The 18,611-nt window shown below is 44.1% G+C and overlaps 1 pseudogene; it reads left to right on the forward strand.

Moving 5' to 3' along the window:
• The first annotated feature begins 7,331 nt into the window (after window positions 1-7,331).
• On the forward strand, window positions 7,332-18,192 carry LOC107978457 (annotated as a pseudogene).
• Window positions 18,193-18,611: the final 419 nt, after the last annotated feature.

Below are 18,611 nucleotides of genomic sequence, written 5' to 3' on the forward strand. Positions count from 1 at the left end.
TAGTACCACAACATTCTCAGGTCCCCAATGATGGTCAATGCCCTACTTCAGCAGGTTGCAATCGTGAGAACTCGATATCCATATTCCCTAATTGGCATTTCAAAAATCATAACAATCAGTATTCAGGGAAAGTAGGAATGAAAGGTGAAGGCATCTCTCTCTCTCTGTCTTTCTGTCTCTATCTCTGTCTCTGTCTCTTTCTGTCTCTCTGTCTCTCTCTGTCTCTCTTCTCTCTTCTCTCTCTGTCTCTCTGTCTCTGTCTCTCTCTCTCTCTCTCTCTCTCTCTCTCTCTCTCTCTCTCCCAATCTCTCACCCTCTCTCTGTCCTTTTGTGTTTGGCTCTGCAACCTGGCTCTGCTCAGGACTGCTCTCTAACAATTCTGATCCTTATGTCTGTCAGTTTGCATGTGTCCCCCTTGCTATGTGTGTTTTTGTCTCTGTCAGAGTATTGCAGAGCATGCTAACATACTCTAAAATTGCAAAATTAAGGTGCCTTTTATTGTCCTGTAGATATGCTTCTTTATCAAACATGTGAATAATTTCAGCCAAGTTGCTTGTATCAAGAGAAGGCAGGTGATGTGTCTCCAATTTATGTTTCCGGCACACCCAATGTTTTCCTGTAAGTTCCAATGAGCTAAATGGGACCCATGCATAAAGGTCCAAAAATTCCTTCCAGACAAAAAGTATTCATTCCGACAGTGATCCCAGATTCCTCTCCCCCTCCTCTGGTAACTTTCCCTGAGAAAACGCTCCATCATTTGACCATAAAACCTTCTGTCACCTGGACTTAAAAATATTTTGTCTTCTAAACTTAACTAAATCTCCTACACTGCTGACATCTGTTGAGGTCTAGGAGACCCGAGTGAGTGCTACCTGGCATGTCCAAATAGGGAACAAAAGGATATTCCAGGATATGGTATTAGGACATCAGTCCCCAATGATGGTCAATGCCCTGTTTCAGCAGCATGCTATCTTGAGAACTCTATATCTTTATTCCCTAAATTGCCAGTTCTAAAACCACAACAATCAGTATTCAGGGAAAATAGGAATGAAAGGTGCAGGCATCAATCTGGCCTGTCCAATGCACCTGTCTTGATGCACTCATTCAGGCAGGCCTCTGTCAATGCAGGCTTTCATGTTTACAATGTCTGGCCTCTGTCAATGCAGGCTTCTGTGTTTACTACGTCTTCAAGCAGATTTAAAGGACCCTGTTAAAAGACAGATCCTGACGCACTAAATCTCTCTTATTCTCTCTCTCTCTCTCTCTCTCTCTCTCTCTCTCTCTCTCATTTTCTCAACCTCTCTCATTCATTCTGTCTTTGTCTCTGCAACCTAGATGAATACCAGCAGCTATGGACTTGTTCAGGACTGTTCTCTACCAAATCTAATCCTTATGTCTGTCAGATTGCATGTGTCTCCCTTGCTGTGTGTGTTTCTGTCTCTGTCAGAGTATTGAAGAGCATGGTAAACCACACTAAAATGGCAAAATTAAGGTGCTTTTTATTGTCCTGTAGATGCCCTCCTTTTTCAAACATGTGAATGCTTTCAGTCATGTTTCTTGTATCAAAAAGGCAGCTGATGTGTCTCCAAATTATGTTTTTGGCAAACCTAAAGTTTTCATATAAGTTCCAGTGAGCTGAATGGGACCCATGCAAAAAGGTTCAAAGATACTCCAGATAAATAGTATTCATCCTCATAATGTTCCCAGATTCCTCACTTCATCATCTGGTACTTCCCTGTGAAAACCCTCCCTCATCTGACCATGCAACCCTTTGTCTCCAGGACATAAGAAATATTTTGTTTTCTAAACTTAACCTCATCTCCTACACTGGTGACACCCCAAGACAGTGCCACAAATTCTGGAAATTTATGGAGCAACCAGGTACTCCAGGATGTGGTAGTACACCACTATTTTCAAGGTCTCTGAGTTCTGAAGAGCATGCTAAAACTCTCTACAATCGCAAAATTAAGGCCCTTTTTGTTGTCTGAAAGATACACTTCCCATTCCATATTACCGTAACAAAAGGTAAGTTTTCCATAATTAGCTTCTTCCAGGAAGGTTAAAATTCCTTTTCTTAGATTAGATTGAAGGAACAATAGACTGCAGGTACTTGGGTGCATGAAATGATGTCAGCAGTAGGACAGAGTTCATTAGGCAGAGACAGAATCATCCATGATTTTGTTTGGAACCAGCAATGGACATTGTATTCAATTATCTCAGCCTACACTAAGCCATGGCATGACTGTGTGTTTGTCTGCTTGTTTGACTTTTCAGTACCTAGCTCTCTATAACTCATTGTCTCTGTCTCTGTGTATCTCTATCTCTCACTGTCTCTGTGTCTCTGTATATGTCTCTTCACCTGGTTGGTTTCTACTACTATACGTGCTTTGCATTGGACATGTCTGATACACTTGGCCTGTCTCTCTGTCTCCCTCTCTCTTTCTCCCTCGCTCCCTCTGTCACTCTCTGGCCTTCTGTCTTTGCCTCTCCAACTTGGGTGAATGTCAGCAGCTAAGGACTTCCTCAAGAATGTTCTCCCACAAAACTGAACCTTTTGTCTTTCTGGATGCCTGTGTCTTAATCGCTGTGTGTCTGTCTCCCTCTCTCTCACTGTACAGAAGAGATTGCTAAACCACTCTAAAATGGTAAAACTAAAGAGCATTTGTATTTTCTTAAAGATACCCTTCTCTATCCAAAATGTGAATGCTTTCAGCCAAGTTGCTTCGGTCAAAAAGAGGCAGCTGATATGTCTCCATTTTATGTTTTTGGCAAAGCCAAAGTTTTCATGTAAGGTCCAAGGAGCTGAATGTCACCCATGCAACAAATTTCCAAGTATTCACTCCAGATAAATAGTGTTCAGCTTCTCAGAGTTTCCAGATTGCATTCCTCCTCCTCTGAGCACTTTCCCATGGAAAAACCCCCCTCATCTAACCATACTCCCCTCTGACACCAGAACTTCCGAAAACTTTTTTTGGAAACTTTACTACATCTCTTAGACTGCTGACAGCTGCCGAGTCTTAGGATGCCCCAGATAGTGTCACATAATTTGGAAATACGTGGAGCAACGAGGTAATCCAGGTGTGGTAGTACCCAACTATTCTCAACCTCCCCAAGTGTGGTCAATGTCTCTTCATCAAAAGGAAGCAGTCTGGAGAACTTGACATCCTTATTCCCTAAGTTGCAAATCTAAGACCTCAAATTTCCATAATCAGTGAAGTTGGGAATGAAAGGTCCTTGCATCTGGCTAACTGCCAATGTGACCTGGAACGGTGTAATCACACAGCCAGTACTCTGCCCATTCCAGGCTTCCATGGGTACTAAGTCTGCAGGCAGGGTTATGGGACCCCTTTAAAAGGCAGATCCCTACCCACTCCTAATGTCTTTTTCTCTGTCACCTTCCAATTCCTCTCTGCTCTCTGGTATCTGGTATCTTCCTGTGACCCTCTTCATCTCTTCTTCTCTCTCCCCGACTCACCCTCTCTAAACATGTCAGAAAATATAAAGGTCATGGACATTCTAAATTCGTGTTCCATTGCTAAGGGTTCTGTCTCAATAGCGAGCTTTCATGTTCCACATAAACAAATGACCACCTCTGGAGCTATGAAGGCCATGGAGGCTCTTTCTCTCTGTGAACTCTCTCCATACCCAGGCTCAGTAGATGTGGACATCACAGAGACATTTCTCTGGGACTGACCAAATGGTTAAACAGCCCATCAGGATGCTGTGTTTCCCAAGGATGACGTCCACCACCACATTCGCTGAATCACCTGTGGGTTTCAGAATTATTCCTCTGGAAGTTTCTTTCCTCTGCTATTCAGACCCCTGTGTTGTCTCTATTGTTTAGGCATTTTTGTTCCACCATTGTCAATGAGGACGCCTGAATCCGTCTTCTGAGATGCTGGGAATTGCGCCTCCTTCAGCTACCTCCATTGGAATTACATCTTATGTTTAAGGAATCTAGCAGTTATAGTTACCATGAAAAAACCATTCAATGCCTTTGTGTGGAGGAATGTCAAATACCCTTAGAAATACATTAATGAACTTACAAAATGAAAGAAATCACATTACTGTAAAAAAGGTGAGTTTTCCATGGTTACCTTCTTCCAGGGCGGTTTAAATTCCATTTCTTAGATTAGATGGAAAGATCATTGGACTGCAGATACTTGGGTGCATGATGTGTTGTCATCTGAAGGACAGAGTTCATTAGGCAGAGATAGCATCCTCCGTGAGTATGTTGCAAGCCTGCCTCTGGACGTGATATTCACTTATAGAAGCCTAGATCAAGCGTTTGACTGTATGTGTCTGTCTCTCATTTCATTCTCTAACTCTTTTGTATCACTCTCTGTGTCTGCCTCTGTCTCTGTGTATCTGCATCTCTCACTGTCTGGTTCTCTATGTATATGTCTCTAAACCCTGTGTTTGCCTGCTAAACAAAGCCAAAGTCTCTGTCTCTCACTCTGTCTGTTCCTCTGTGTTTGCCTCTGCACCCTGCGGGAATATCTGTAGCTGTACTGGTTCTGTACTGATCTCCGCCTAAACTGAGGTTTTATCTGTCCGTTTATATGTGTCCCTCTCTTTCTTTCTTTCTCTCTCTCTCTCTCTCTCTCTCTCTCTCTCTCTCTCTCTCACTCTGTGTGTGTGTGTGTGTGTGTGTGTGTGTGTGTGTGTGTATGTTTCTGTCTCTGAGTACTTAAGAGAATGTGAAACCTCTCTACAATGGCAAAATTAATGTGCTTTTTTATTCTCCAAAAGATACCCATCCCATTCCAAAATGAGAATTTTTTCAGCCAAGTCGCTTCTATCATAAAGAGGCAGCTGATAACTCTCATACCAGGACTTCAGAAACATTTTCACTTCGAAACTTTAAATCATCTCCTACACTGCTGACATCGGGAGAGGTCTAGGAGGCCCAGGTGTGTGCCACAAGGCTTGTACAAGGAGAAGGCAACCAGATAAACCAGGATGTGTTAGTACCACAAACTTCTCAGGTCCCACAATGATGGTCAATGTCCCTACTGCAGCAGGATGCACTTTTGAGAACTCGATATTCTTTTTTGCTAAATTGCCAAGTCTATCACCCCAACATTCCATCATCAGGGAAAGTTGGAATGAGAGTTCTAGGCATCAGGCTGGCCTATTCAAGGCACCGGGCATGATTCACTCACTCAGGCAGTACTCTGTTCAAGCTTCCATGCGTACTAAATCTGCAGGGAGTTTTATAGGACCCGTTTAAAAGACAAATACTGACCCAATCATGCTTTGTTATTCACTCTCACACTCTTTTTCTCTCTCTCACTTTCCACTTCCTCTCTGCTCTCTGCTCTCTGCTCTTCCGATGACTTACTTCATCTCTTCTCTTGGCTCCCCCACTAACCCTCTCCCACCATGTCAGAAAATCTTTGTTTGTGGACTTTCGAAAGTTGGTGTTCCAATGCTCAGTCTTCAGTTTCCGTAGCAGGCTTTACCACTCCACATAAACAAAAGACCAACACTGGATTTATGAAAGCATGGGAAGGTCTCTCTCTATGACCTCTCTCAATACCCAGACTCATTTGAGCAGGATACCACTGCGATCTTATTCTGGGACTGACCAAACTGTGAAACACACCATTTGAATTTGCTCAAATAATATTCTGACTTGACTATTACTAGACCCTGTGCATGGGACTGTCTCTACTACCTTATAAGCCTTAAAGACATAGTAACTCTCAGTATACAAATTTACCAGAATCTAAAAGACCACTGCAACAGCTCGCAATTTGATTATTTGATCTGAAGCCCGAGCTGTCTGCTCTATCTATTCCTTTCTATTAATAACCTATACAAGTGACTCTCCCAATAGAACCATTGCTTAAAAACTAACATAGCATATTTTTACTGGACTGTTTTTTACAATTTTGGAAATACAAACGGATGCATTTGTAAATTATAACAGTCCATGAGCTAGAACCTGATTATCAATTCTTCCTGAAAACTGAGCAAAGGCGATCGTCCATGAATCATTGTTCTGAAATAACCTACTAAACTGTTGCTTAGGGTAGGGCACATGTATCATATTTGCTTCACTCCTAAAATACCCTCTAGAATCTATATGGCATTTCTTCATCATGTAAGCTACTGTTTTAAAATAAGGGCTTAATATTTAGGCTTGTGAGACAGGTAGGCACAACCACCATAATGGTTCCTTCTGCTATAAAATCGAAGTTGGACTATGTTTTGTGGGGAGCACATAAGCCCCCATGGTTTTGTATAGTCCATATATCTGATGATGCTGAATTGCCTTCTCTAATTATAGAACTAGTCTACCTTCTTAGTTACCTGTTTGGGTACATCTGGATCATTATCTCCTTATAGAATCTTTCTTAAAGTATTTAAATCATCATTAGATGTTCAAAAAACATACTTAACCAATGAATATTTTATAACAGCTTTTGAAAAACTCATTTAAATATTTTAAACTATCTTTTCAATTGCTATCTTTTAAGCCTTAATTTCTTTAGAATACAACATATGTCTTTAAACAATTTTTAAGATTTATTTAAAGTTTCTATGTAGCCTTTTCTAATCTAACCTTCGAAGCTGACCAGCTGATAAGACTTCATTTTCATCTTAGCTGATCTGACCTAATTTGCATTTGCAAAGACACATTCAAGCTATGAATCTAACAGGATTGCTCTCTCCTGAGGCTTTTCTTAAAACCCTTTTTTTAAAAATCATGTATCAATTTTTATTTTCTAGATTTTCCTTTATTAACCTTAAAAATATAGGAAGATCTGTAACCTCTCATCTGTAAAATATTTACAGAATCATCCAAAGCTTCTTCATGTCTCTAAACTAATGCTATAGGCTTTGCTAACTTTTTTATTGACTATCTCCTAGGGCTCAAATCATTAATTTTTCCTGTTAAGATATTGACTGACTTACTGGATGCTCTTTTTGACCATATTAAAGGGATTTTGATATTTTTTAAACCATATCTGAGGCAAAGTAAATATCTCTGCAATCATATCCAAGGCAATTTAGGCATTTCCATTCATCTGTATTCAAAAATTTGCAATCACATCACGCATCCATGTGTGGCCACACCTTTCATTCAAAACTTGCATATGTCTCACAGTTCTCCTTTTGCCTAGGTTATGATCAGTTTGTTGAAAAGAAAAATACCTAATAGGAATTTCTCCTAACATAGTAGCTATAGTCAATTCTTGAAATATGAGCATCCAAAATTTGAACAAATGTAGGCTTAAATATGTTGCCCTTTCTTCTTTATAAGTCTCAAAATCGGTTTCTGTGTGGCTGTACCAGTACCGTTTATTGACTAGTCATCAGCCATGGCGGCATCTCCCAAAGCTGTAAATTACCCTGAGGAATCAGGCTGCCTGTCACCCCGTCAGGCACGAGGTGGCACCATGCTGCTGGCTGTGGGCCGGCAGACTGAGGAGGCTGCCACGGCTGACCTCGGCTTTAGCTCGACTATTCCCTCTGGGCGGCAGAAAAAACTGTGTCTATATTTTGAGCACAAGCCTGATCCCCTATTTTCTCTTTTTTGGAGACTATCTGACGTGGTGTTCTTCCTGAACATGTCCAAAGCAAACTCTAGAAGGCTCTTGGCATTTCTTCCTCCTTATGCCTTGCTTTCTGTGTAGGAATAACTTATTTTTAACTGAAGGTCTTGTAAGGCTGCCATCATCGCTAATCCCTGGTGTAAGCTAGGTCCACACCAGAAAAATTCTTAATGAACTCGCTTATGTCAGTCCTTTTCCTGTGAGGCCTTAGCGAGGTCTGGCATGCAGTACCAGCATCCGCATGAGCTAGTTGTTTCACAATCAAAGATCCAATACCTGTGTATCTAACCATTTTGCATCATGTCCACACAGGCCTAGAAACCAATTCTAAACTAACTCCCTAAGTCCCTGCCTGCTTTCTATAACAAATATCCTCCTCCTGACTGGCAAGCCTAGGGTTACATGCTTTCAATTTCCTAGGGGTGAGATTTCTACAGCAATATTCCCTATCAGTCTCTGTTGTTCCATATGTGACACAAGCCATTTTTAGTTCCTTGAGATGTTTGAATGGTAATGGCACACGCATCCTGCTATGTTTCCCTGAGCCTCACTCTCTCTCTGATCCAAGGAAACTTGTAAATTTCTTATCTCCTGTTAACAATTTCGCTAAAATTTCTAAGTCTCTTATCTCTTGCTGAATTTTACCATTGAGTATTTGCCTTTCTGTATTTCCAGTTTAAAATGAAGGAAGGAGGTGAAGGTTCCCTCCACCTTGGTACTTATTAACTCTCTCTCCCTGCTGATCCTAATCATTGGTCCTGTATATTCTTTACCAGCCATCTTCCACTTAGTAGGCACGGAGTTTTCTGTAATCCATTACATTCCTAGATATCTCCCAAGGGCCTGTGTGTGAGGCCACACCTATGCTTCCCCAAGCCCCTGCGCAACTCAAGATGCTGCATCATAGCTGTGGCTTTTGCAAATGGGAGGATCCTTTTGAAACTTATAGACTCTAAAATCTCCTGTACTTGCTTTCATTTGTTGTTAGGAGCCGTTACAAGCTGGTGCACATGCGCACTAGGTAACTTTGTAACTTTCCAGCCCTTGGTCTCTGCCCCTCCCGTGACGTCATATGGTCCGATCAGCTGACGTCATATGGTCTGACGAGCTTCAGCCAGTCAGAGAGTAACAGTCTGAGGCGGCGGTTGCCAGCCTATATATGGGAGGGTTTTTGGGTGTTCGGGGTCTCCGCCCTGTAAGCTTATGCTCTCTCTCTCAAGACTCATTAAAGCTTTACTGCAGAAGGATCCTGAGGAGTGTCCCTGAGTCGTTTTTGCTGGAGAGACGGTTAGCGCGGGACGTCTGGTGCCGAAACCCGGGAAATTGACCTCATCATCGTCAGCACCATCGGAGACCCCTTGGCAACAAGGAGGATTCAGAACTGCAGGGAGGTACGATTCAGAGAGGTTTGTCTTTTCTGGACTTTGGCTTGGGATTGTCGCCATCTTGGGAAGGTAGTGTAGAGGCTTTTGTACTTTTCCTCGGAGCCATTTTGACCTTTTTCGCTGTTGTAGCAATCTTGAAGAAGTCCAGAATTACATGTCAGAAACTGAACGTAGTGAGAGGTGGGGCTCGCGAGGTCCCAAAAAAGGAAAAAGGACCTCCCGTGGTGTCTAATGACAGGGGAGTGTATGTAAGAAAAGAAACGGCAACAAAAAAGGAAAAAGGACCTCCCGTGGTGTCTAATGACAAGGGAGTGTATGATTTGTTAGATCCTGTACATGAGCTTGAAGCCTTAAATCTTGATAGCTCTGATGACTCTGAAAGCTCAGGAGATGAAGTCTTAGATACTGAGGTAAAAGCTCAGCTAGATGAGAAAAAAGATACCATCTGGATGACCATATACAAAGTAGCAAAAAACCTCGAAGACGGCAGCTTCAAACAGCCGTCTCACAGGTTGCTCCTTCTGCGCCCCCCCCCATGTGACGCGCCTGAAGTCTTATTCCTTTATTCCAGAAAAGGTAAAAAGAAAGCTGCACCTCGCTTTTCCCATCTTTGAGGGCATTGAGGGAGAGCGGATGCTTGCACCCGTGGAATATAATCAGATAAAAGAATTGGCAGAATCAGTCAGGAAATATGGAGTCACAGCCAATTTTACTCTTGCACAATTAGATAGACTTGCCCTAAATGCTTTGACGCCATCTGACTGGCAGATGGTCGCAAAAGCTGCGCTTGTCAGCATGGGCCAATGCATGGAATGGAAAGCACTCTGGCATGAGGCCGCCCAAGAGCAGGCCAGAGCTAATGCGACGGCCTTAACTCCTGAACAGCAACTATGGACATTCGATCTGTTAACGGGCCAGGGTCGTTTTGCAGCTGATCAAACAAATTATCATTGTGGCGCTTATCCACAAATCGCCAACGCAGCCATTAGGGCCTGGAGGGCGCTCTCCAAGAAAGGAGGCGTTGACAATCAGCTCACTAAAATTATTCAAGGGACCCAGGAGTCATTTTCTGACTTCGTGGCCAGAATGACCGAGGCTGCCGGTCATATTTTTGGTGATTCAGAACAAGCCATGGCTCTAATTGAACAGCTAGTTTTTGAACAGGCCACCCAAGAATATCGCGCAGCTATAGCCCCGAGAATAAACAAAGGATTACAAGATTGGCTTAGGGTCCGTAGAGAACTTGGGGGACCCCTTACTAATGCAGGGTTAGCTGCTGCCATCCTACAGTCTCAGAAGTGCTCCCTTAAGGGGCCGGATAAAAGAACTTGCTTTAGATGTGGAAAGGCAGGACACCTGAGAAAAGATTGTAAAATGCCAGATAGGGAGAGAGGTCCACTGACTTTTTGCACTCGTTGTGGCAAAGTCTACCATAAGGCCGATCAGTGCCGCTCTGTGAGAGATATAAAAGGTAGGATTCTCCCTCCTATAGAGACAACAATAAATGAGATTCCAAAAAACGGAGCAGCAGACCCTTGGTCTCAGGACCCTCCAAAACATGGAGACGGATTCACCAGGGTGACAGACGGGACCCCCCCCCTGGAGTCGGAGCAAGAATGGACCTGCGTGCTGCCTCTGACTTCTTACTGATGTGTCAGATGGGCATGCAGCCCGTTCCTGTCCAAACCCCCAAGCCATTGCCAAGAGGGAGTATAGGTCTTATTCTCGGTAGAGGGTCGCTTACACTACGGGGACTAATTGTTCACCCGGGCGTCATTGACAGTCAACATTCCCTCGAGATCCAGGTTCTATGCTTCAGCCCAAATGGGATCTTTTCCATCAGTCAAGGAGACAGAATAGCTCAATTGCTACTCCTCCCAGGCAACCCCTATCAGGATGCAGTACAAAAGGCAGATGGGCTCTTCAGGACAGGACTCAGCCTACCTACTTGTTCAACTCCATGATCGACCAAAATTGACTCTATGGGTTAATGGCAAAACATTTGAGGGTATCTTAGATACAGGGGCAGATAAAAGTATAATTTCCTCACATTGGTGGCCAAAATCCTGGCCAGTTACAGAATCATCACACTCTTTACAGGGCTTGGGTTATCGCTCTCACCCCACTATCAGTTCTTCCACACTCACTTGGAAATCAATGGAGGGTCATCAAGGACAGTTTGTCCCATACGTGCTCCCTCTCCCTGTTAACTTATGGGGACGTGACATCATGGAGGGTATGGGGCTTGCTTTGTCTAATGAATATTCACCACAAGCTATCAACATCATGAGAAAAATGGGGTACGAATCAGAAAAAGGATTAGGACGCCTAGAACAAGGGCAGATAGAACCTATATCCCCCGAACCAAATCCAGGAAGACAAGACCTGGGTTTTTCCTAGGCGCCATTGGGGCAGCACGGCCCATAATATGGAAGACAGAGGATCCGGTATGGGTTCCCCAATGGCCATTAACCTCTGAAAAACTGGAGGCTGTAACCAATCTTATCGCAGAACAATTGGCTTTGGGGCACATAGAACCATCAACCTCCCCTTGGAATACTCCAATTTTTGTCATTAAAAAGAAATCAGGTAAATGGCGTTTGCTCCATGATTTAAGAGCTATTAATGAGCAAATGTCTTCCCTTGGTACAGTGCAAGAGGTTTTCCCGTGCTTTCTGCATTACCCAAAAATTGGAATTTAATAATATTAGACATCAAAGATTGTTTTTTCTCTATTCCTGCGCTTCGCATTCACTGTCCCCTCCATTAATCATATGGACCCTGATAAGCGATTCCAATGGAAGGTGTTACCTCAAGGCATGGCAAATAGCCCTACCATATGTCAATTATATGTACAGGAGGCTCTCAGACCAATAAGAGAACAATATCCAAATTTAATTGGGATCCATTATATGGATGATGTGCTCATGTGCCATAGGGATTTAAGGATTCTTCGAGAGGCTTACCCTTTGCTGCTTAAAAATTTACAACTTTGAGGCCTCCAAATTGCTATGGAGAAGGTCCAAATTTCAGATACGGGACACTTCCTGGGCTCCATGGTGCTCCCAAATATGATTCTCCCACAGAAATTAAGGATTTATAGAGATGATTTACATACCTTGAATGATTTTCAAAAATTATTGGGAGACATAAATTGGCTGCGGCCGTTTTTAAAGATCCCCTCTGCGGAATTAAAACCTCTGTTTGATATTTTGAAAGGGAATACCCATATTGCCTCCCCCAGGTCTTTGACTCCCTCCGTTTAGTGGAAGAAGCCATTAAAGAAGCACAACTATACCGCATTGATTTACTTCAGCCTTTCTCCCTTTGTGTATTTAAAACAAAAAGATTGCCCACTGAAGTATTGTGGCAAAATGGACCCTTGTTATGGATCCACCCACATGCCTCGCCTCAGAAGATCATTGACTGGTACCCTGCTGCCATAGCTCAACTTGCCCTTAAGGGCCTGAAGGCCGCTGTCAGCCATTTTGGCAGACATCCTGCGGCCTTAATTGTTCCCTATAACTCTCTTCTAGTGCAGACTTTGGCCGCCACCTCTGATGATTGGGCCATATTAGTCACCACCTTTTTGGGAAAAATTGATAATCATTACCCTAGTCATCCTTTGTTGCACTTTGCTGCATCTCATCCTATTGTGTTTCCCCGAATCACCTCTCCTACTCCATTAAAAGATGGGTCGGTGGTATACACAGATGGCTCCAAGACTGGCCTGGGAGCCTATGTTGTGGGTACCCAGGTGTTCTCACGGCAATATGCTGAGACTTCCCCTCAGCTGGTAGAATGCTTAGTGGTATTAGATGTTCTTCAAAAATTCCCAGGTCCTCTTAACATTGTTTCTGACTCCTCCTATGTGGTCAATGCTGTAAATTTACTGGAGACAGCTGGAGTCATTAGATCCACTAGCAGAGTGGCATCTCTATTCCAAAAATTACAAGATTGCTTGTTAACCAGACAGGCTCCCATGTATATTACATGTCCCGAGCAATCGCCTCACCAGCAAGAACGACACAGGACATTGGGATCCTTCTGCAGTAAAGCTTTAATGCGTCTTGAGAGGAGAGCATAAGCTTACCAGAGCGGAGACCCCGAGCCAAGAATCCCGTCCCCTAATAAAGGCTGGCAACCACCGCCTCGGACGTGTCACCCCATGATTGGCTGCAGCTCATAGGGCCATATGACGCCACAGATAGGCAGAGATCAAGGAATGGAAAATTACCCAGCGCCTGCACAATCATCTTGTTTACATTCGGTGCCTGCCGGATGCAGGCGCCATCTTGTAATGGAGAATGCAGGGACGGCTCCCTACATCTCCCCCTTTTTTATTAATTAATGATAAGGCTTCATATTTTTACAAGCAAATAGGTCACCCAAATGTTGAGGGATAGAGGCAGAGGTTGTACCTTCCCAATCAAACATTAAGACTGTGTACAAGAGTCGCCATCAGGCTGTTAGCTTGACCCGAAGCGCTCTCGACCTGTCCTCTGCCGTTTTTCTGGGAAAGGGAGACTAGGGCAGGCAACCCTTATGCAGGACAACATGCCTCCCAGAGAAGCCTGCATACTGGGCAACTCTCTGTGCGATGCCTTGCTCAATATCCCTCATGGGCTGCTCAAACCAGACACTCTACTCTGTGCAATGAGCCTAGGCTCCGGGTGTGCAAGAGCTGTCTGGTCGGTGGCCTATTGCTTAAGCATAGTTAGCCAAATATCAGTGGAAGCCCCTTGTTCCAAAGCTACAAGCGCTTGGGCGATAACCACCTTGTCTCTCTTAGTTTGAGCCCTGAGCCTACAGACCACCCATCCCCACCCATTCCTTAAAATAGGAGACAGCTGAAGCAATCCATGATGACAATCACTCCGTCAAGGACAGGTCAAGGCGGGTAGAGTTAATCTGGATAATAGCGGCTCTCAACTCCTGGGGAGAGGGTGGAGTTCCGACTTTTGAGGGTCCGAAGGGGCTCTTCGTGTGAGTCTTTCTGGGATCCGCAGGGCATTCTCTTCATCCTGTGGAAAAACACATATAGCTCCCCTGGATCTTATGAGAATAGGATCCGGGACTCACCAAAGACCAGTTAAGATATCTTTTACCATTTCCTTTGGCCTTTTAGGTTCTGAGGTCTGGCGCTTGGCCGCAGTATGGCCCTGAGCGTCAATGTTTAGAAAATTAAGGGTAAAGAGTGCCATGGATATTGCAACTCTTGGCACTGAGGGTAAGGATGCTCCCATTCCCTCCTTTTGTTTGGTTTTCCCCTGTCAAAGACAGGGAAAGCCATCTGTAGTTTCCTCCGCTCCTCTAATGGTAAAAAGGAGTCGGTACCAAATAATGGGGGTGCTGATGGAAGTACACCCGCTGGATTAACAGGCGGTGGCCTCATATTTGCTTTTACTTTTGGCAGCTGATCTAAAATCTCAGAGTCTGAGTTGCTCAGCTCCAAGGCCTCTACTTCCACCATAAGGTAGAGACTAGGTTTTGAGTCTTTATTTCTCTTAAATTTACCAGGGTGTGACCGGATACTCCCTATTTTCTGTCCCCCCTTTTTTGTTTCTTTTTCACCTAGCTGAGCTGTTTCCTCTAAAACTTTATCTCTTGAGCTTTCAGAGTCATCAGAGCTATCAAGATTTAAAGCTTTAAACTTATTTACAGAATCATCTAACAAATTACTCACTCCGTTGTCATTAGACATCCCGGGAGGTCCTTTTTCCTTTTTTATTACTGGGCAGGCCCCATCTCTCACTACGTTCGGTTTCTGACATGTAATTCTGGACTTCTTCAAGATTGCTACAACAGTGAAAAAGATCAACAATCCCAAGCCAAGGTCCAGAAAAGACATACCTCTCCGAATTTACCACCCTGCAGTTCTGAATCCGCCCCATCCGAGGGGTCTCCGCGGTGCCGGCGATGTTAACAAGTTCCCGGGTTTCGGCACCAGATGTCCCGCGAGATTATCTCGCCGGCAAGAAGGACACAGGACATTTGGATCCTTCTGCAGTAAAGCTTTAATGCGTCTTGAGAGGAGAACATAAGCTTACCAGAGCGGAGACCCGGAGCCAAGAATCCCGTCCCCTAATAAAAGCTGGCAACCGCCTCCTCGGACGTGTCACCCTATGATTGGCTGCAGCTCATAGGCCCATATGACGCCACGGAATAGGCAGAGATCAATGAATGGAAAATTACCCAGCGCCTGCGCAATAATCTTGTTTACATTCGGTGCCTGCTGGATGCAGGCGCCATCTTGTAATGGAGAATGCAGGGACGGCTCCCTACAATTACACATATTTGGGCTCATTTAGGACTTCCTGGCCCAATGAGCCAAGGAAATGATTTGGCAGATAAAGCCACAAGGCTGACTGCGGCAGTTTTTGTCCCCCCGCTGCAAGCCGCTAAGCCTTCCATGACAACTTTCATGTTACTTCTGAGACCCTACGCAAGCGCTTCTCTCTTACTAGGAAAGAGGCACGTGATATCGTTACTCAATGTCACAATTGTTGTCAGTTTCTCCCTGTCCATCATACTGGAGTAAATCCAAGAGGGATTTTACCATTACAAGTATGGCAGATGGATGTCACTCATGTTTCTTTCTTTGGGAAACTCCTGTACTTGCATGTATCAATAGACACCTGCTCCAGTGTTCTCCATGCCACACCACTCACTGGAGAAAAGACCTCCCACGTAATTCAACACTGTCTTGAGGCATGGAGTGCCTGGGGCAAGCCTAAATACTTAAAAACTGACAATGGACCTGCTTATATTTCTCAGAAATTTAAACAATTTTGTGCACAAATGCAAGTTACATGTATTACGGGCTTGCCATATAACCCTCAAGGGCAAGGCATCATTGAGCGTGCACATTGCATGCTCACATCATACTTAATTAAACAAAGAGGGGGTATAATAAAGGATTTGCCCCCCGTGCCACGAGTTGCCATAGCAGTGGCACTCTTCACCATAAATTTTTTAAACTCAGATGAGCATGATCAGACCGCAGCAGAGCGACATTGCTTAGACCCATATCGACCTAAAGAATTGGTGAAATGGAAAGATGTGTTAACCAATGAATGAAAGGCCGGATCCTATTTTAGTAAGATCCAGGGGAGCTGTTTGTGTTTTCCCACAGAATGAAGAAAATACTTTCTGGGTCCCTGAAAGACTTACCAGGACAGTCCTGGAGCAGAAGGATGCAGCAGACCAGACACATGAAAGGGGGGAGCAAGCTGCTCCTCCTGATGTTACTGATGATGATCAAGACCCCAGCTGTCCAGGGGGAACCACGTTGGGGAATCACGTCAACGTTCCCACTTCCGATGCTGGTGATGTATAATGCATAGGTTTTTCCCTGATTCTTTGCCACCAATAAAGAGCTGGGCTTAGCTTTTCTGCCTGAGGATGAACAGAGCTTTGTGAAAATAGGACTATTTCCCTTAAGGGAAGTCTCTGTTTCTCAGTAGCTGACCAAGGCCTATGTGTCAATAACAATTGGACATATTATGGCAGATGGCCCAACTAGGCTGTGAGCAGAAGCTCCCTGGCCTATGTGTTACAATATGAGAATTTCACCAAAGCAGCTAATCTTTCTAAAAGCCTTTCCCAGTTTATGTTGCAGAATTGGACCTTTGAATTTGAGCAGACGCTGCATGAATTGAGAGCCACTATCGATCTGTCACTGACGGAGGGACTGTCGTCATGGGTCACCTCAGCTGTTTCCTACTTCAAAGAATGGGTGGGGATGGGAATGTTTGGCACAGCCGTTTGCTGCGGATTGGTGTTGCTTCTCTGGCTGGTCTGTAGGCTCAGGGCTCATACTTAAGATCGCCCAAGTGCTTGTAGCCTTGGAACAAGGGGCTTCCACGGACATTTGGTTAACAATGTTTAAGCAATAGGCCACCGGCCAGACAGCTCTTGCACACCTGGAGCCTAGGCTCATTGCACAGGGTAGAGTGTCTGGCTTGAGCAGCCCATGAGGGATGTCGAGCAAAGCATCGCACAGAGAGTTGCCTAATATGCAGGCTTCTCTGGGAGGCATGTTGTCCTGCATAAGGGTTGCCTGCCCCAGTTTCCCTTTCCCAGAAAAACGGAGGAGGACAGGTCGAGAGCGCTTCGGGTGAAGCTAACAACCTAGTGGCGACTCTCGTACACAGTCTTATTGTATGATTTGGGAGGTACAACCTCTGCCTCTATCCCTCAATGTATGTGTGACCTACATGCTTGTAAAAATATGAAGCCTTATCATTAATTAACAAAAAAAGGGGATATGTTAGGAGCCGTTACAAGCTGGTGCACATGCACACTAGGTAACTTTGTAACTTTCCAGCCCTTGGTCTCCGCCCCTCCCGTGACATTATATGGTCCGATCAGCTGACGTCATATGGTCCGACGAGCTTCAGCCAGTCAGAGAGTAACAGTCTGAGGCGGCGGTTGCCAGCCTATATATGGGAGGGTTTTGGGTGTTCGGGGTCTCCACCCTGTAAGCTTACGCTCTCTCTCTCAAGATGCAGTAAAGCTTTACTGCAGAAGGATCCTGAGGAGTGTCCCTGCGTCGTTTTTGCTGGCAAGACAGTTAGCGCGGGACAATTTGTTTTAGTTCTCCCTGCTAATAAATTGTACCCAAGTAAATAAATATACAATCATCTGACTAAGAATTACCTGCCAGATTTCTCTAATATATACATTTTTACTTTCAAGGATAACTTCTCTTTACCATCTGGCTAATATTCCTGTTTCATATTTACAATTACCTGCATTTTTCATCCCGTAGTTTAACACATTACATTTTACTACTTTATCACCTGACTGATATTTTAGTCTCACATCTTCTTTGTGAAATTTTCTCTTGCTTTAAGGGTTAAATAACTCGCTTTACCTATTTTGTCAGCTGCTGGCTGATAATTTCGTCTTACATATGTTTTGTGTACATTTCTGCTTTAAGGGTTAAATAACCCAATTTATCTTTTTTCATCAGCTGCTGGCTGACGTCTTCCTATTTTATATTACATATATCTGTTTCCTTTTTCTGCAAATATATACAGTTTTATTCCTGACTTAATGCTGTTCCCTCACCACATTAGGCCACTTCTTTTTCATGTGCATGCTTCTTCGCCAACCGTTTCTCTCGAAAAGACTGTCTCTTCGAATTTTCCAAACCTCTGCGTTGTCTGTATCTTCGTGGTGTCCATGGCTTCTTCCCCCATGCTAAGGCCCCATCTTCAGGCGCCATTTTGTCGTGACCCAGCTTGTCTCAGCTTTAACCCACGACAGCCATGAGGTTCTACCTGAGTGGGGATGTGTGTACCTGGAAGCTCCTAGCAACCCAGAGATGATAAAGACAAACACAGGCATCTTGTCATCTTCAGAGAGCTCTCAGTTCCATGTTGTAGAATTAGAGTCATTTCTTTATTAGCCATCTTTTCTAGTGTTCCTTAACCGTCCTGCCATGATCACGAGGGGACCATCACTCTTTGTACTCCTCTCTCCTCTGGACACTCGCACCCTAACTCCTAACCTCCTGTCCTCTCAAGTTACTCACACACCTCTGGTCCCTCTGCCCTGGTGAGGAGCTTAGGCGCATAGAGATACAAATTAGGAGGCATATTACTCTGAGACCATGGTAAACAATAGTAGCCCTACTGGCATTAACAATAAAATG

This window comes from Cricetulus griseus, unplaced genomic scaffold (genome assembly GCF_003668045.3).
Source record: "Cricetulus griseus strain 17A/GY unplaced genomic scaffold, alternate assembly CriGri-PICRH-1.0 unplaced_scaffold_81, whole genome shotgun sequence".
NCBI classification, from domain to species: Eukaryota; Metazoa; Chordata; class Mammalia; order Rodentia; family Cricetidae; genus Cricetulus; species Cricetulus griseus.